The sequence below is a fragment of the Rosa rugosa genome, chromosome 5 (assembly GCF_958449725.1).
Source record: "Rosa rugosa chromosome 5, drRosRugo1.1, whole genome shotgun sequence".
NCBI classification, from domain to species: domain Eukaryota; kingdom Viridiplantae; phylum Streptophyta; class Magnoliopsida; order Rosales; family Rosaceae; genus Rosa; species Rosa rugosa.
In genome coordinates this window covers 28,490,216-28,492,474 of record NC_084824.1, presented here as the reverse complement: position 1 = coordinate 28,492,474, position 2,259 = coordinate 28,490,216, and the positions used below count along the sequence as shown (strand labels likewise).

Here is a 2,259-nt window from a genome sequence, read left to right as displayed (position 1 = left end):
TCTTGAAAAGGAAAAACGTCCTTATCGCTCCGCTAAACTATCGCCAATCCGAGCGACCAAAGTCGAGTCGATCCTCACACTTTACGAGGTCGGTCAACCCTGGTCAACTCTCAGAGTTGACTTTTGACTTCTGACTTTTGACCAAGTATTCCCTTATTTACCATTATTTCTTATTTATTAAAAATAAATAAGTAAATAATTATAAATAAAGTTTTACTTTTCCCTTTTACCCAATTACTTCTCCTTTTTCATCTGTTTACTTTTACCAAGACTTTTACCTCCACACTTTCACTTTTACCTTTTACCTCCTTTTTACCGAATTTACCTTTACTTTCACCTTCTTCACTTTTTACCACTTTACCAAGGTAAAACTCATTTAATTCAACTTTTACTCTTTTCTTCATTTTCTTTATTTTCTTCCAAAAATAAAGCCATTTCCTTTTCTTCATCCTTTTCTTTTTCTTTTGGCCAAAATAACACAACAACAATCACCAAATCTTCAACACCAATTTCCAATCCTTTGAAAATTAGATCAATAAAATCCTACTAATTAAACTCTCTTCAAAACTCTATTTTTCACAATTTTTCCAACAACAACAATATCTCAACAAAATCAAAATCAACCAAATAAATTCCAAAAATTCTAGGGTTTGTCCAAAACCCATTCCTTACCCTTTCTTCTTCAAAACTCACGGCCTAAGCTTCCTCCATGGCCTTCTTCACCTACAAATCCGTCCATCATCAATACCACAACCAAAAATTGCGAAACAAGGTTGCATGGATAGATCCTTACCACAAATCCTTGTCAAACCCATAGCCTAGCTTCATGGTTTAAGGAGAAATCGGGTTCATGCACCAAAAATCAAAAATGGAAATCAAAAACTCGAATTTGGTAAGAAAGATGTATAGATCGAAGGAATAGAGGCTAGATTAGGATGGAAAATACCTTGATTTGAGCTTGGAAAGAAGAAATCACAAAAGCCCCAATTTTAGCTTCGGGTTCTAGGGTTTTTGGAGGATTAAATGGCTAAATTTCATGATTTTGGTTGGAGAAATGTAAAGAGGGAAGGAAGAGGAGAAAATCTGGAAATTTTGGTTGAAATCCGGATTCCGGCGACGGCGGCTAGGCGGCGGCGGCGATTTCCGGCGAGAGTCTAGAGAGAGAGAGTCTCGGGTAGAGAGAGAGAGAGCTGAAGGAAAATGAGGGAAGTGGCTAGGGTTTGAGAGGGATGTGTTCTTTAAATACCTCTCCCAAATTGAATTGTGAAAAGTCTAATTCGCCCCTCCTTTTGGGCCAAGTGGGCTTGGGCTGCTCCAACTTTCTTTTTCTCTTAATTTCCTCAAGCTCAATCCGAAAATTACATCTTCAAACATCCTTATTTCTCCGACACTCCACCGAATCCTTTCGGGAAAATTTTCCGGGCTTGTCCTAAGCCTCAATACTTTAAAAATACTTTTCTAGACCCAAATTGGATTTTCTCTAAATTTCTTAATCCTTTTTAATGGCCTCAAAGTCTTAACCTAAGTGCGAATACTTGTGTACCATACGAATACGTAATTTCATACGCTATGCGACAAATTAAAATAACAAGAAAAAGTACGAAGTTAAAATGTTCTCCTTTCAAATTTGCTTCGGCGATCTTTTTGCTGCAATGAACTTTAGTACCATCCAGGCCCAAATGAAAGGACTTTGGCCCAAACTTAAATTGTCGGCCCAGTAGGTGGTCTCGACACCAAAACAATTTCCAAAATCGATTTCTTCACTTAAATCACCTTGCGAAAATCTTATTGGCGAAAAATTACATTCTAAAAATTAAACAAAATTTTCGGGGGCTCACAATTGTTAAGTGGTTATTTATTATGTAAATCACGTTATGTTCTCATGCTAGAATACTACATGTTAATCTAGTCGTATACTCTCTGAGTTTTGATTTTTAGTGACTGCAAATATCCTTGTGAGTTGTGGTTTCTGGAAATGGATTTTAACGTAGGAGAAATCAACAGTTCAATCAGCAAAAAAGGCTGCTTGTAGGGCCAAAAAATCGAAGATGGCTGCTGGTATTTGGTGTATTGCTTGCTGCATTATTTTGTGTGTAGTGCTAGTTAAGTTTTAGCTTGAATGGTTTCTCAGTCCTCACTTCCATGTTATCTAAATCTCTTTATGATGGTTGTTGTAGGCAAAAACAAAACTGTGGAAGCCAATTGATGGATGGTAGCTGCTGAATTACTGGATAGAGAACCGGAAAAAGGGCTACTAAA

At 37.0% G+C, this 2,259-nt stretch overlaps 1 long non-coding RNA gene across 2 annotated transcripts; it reads right to left on the bottom strand.

Annotated features, from left to right (window-relative positions):
- Positions 1-498: 498 nt before the first annotated feature.
- Positions 499-1,087, bottom strand: LOC133707860 (uncharacterized). Of its 2 annotated transcripts, XR_009845338.1 has the most exons (3): positions 947-1,087; positions 794-822; positions 499-723 (listed from the first exon to the last, which is right to left on the bottom strand). It is a non-coding gene; the product is annotated as an uncharacterized LOC133707860 (long non-coding RNA). The 2 variants fall into 2 exon arrangements; XR_009845339.1 differs by having other exon boundaries at positions 499-818.
- Between the last annotated feature and the right edge of the window lie 1,172 nt (positions 1,088-2,259).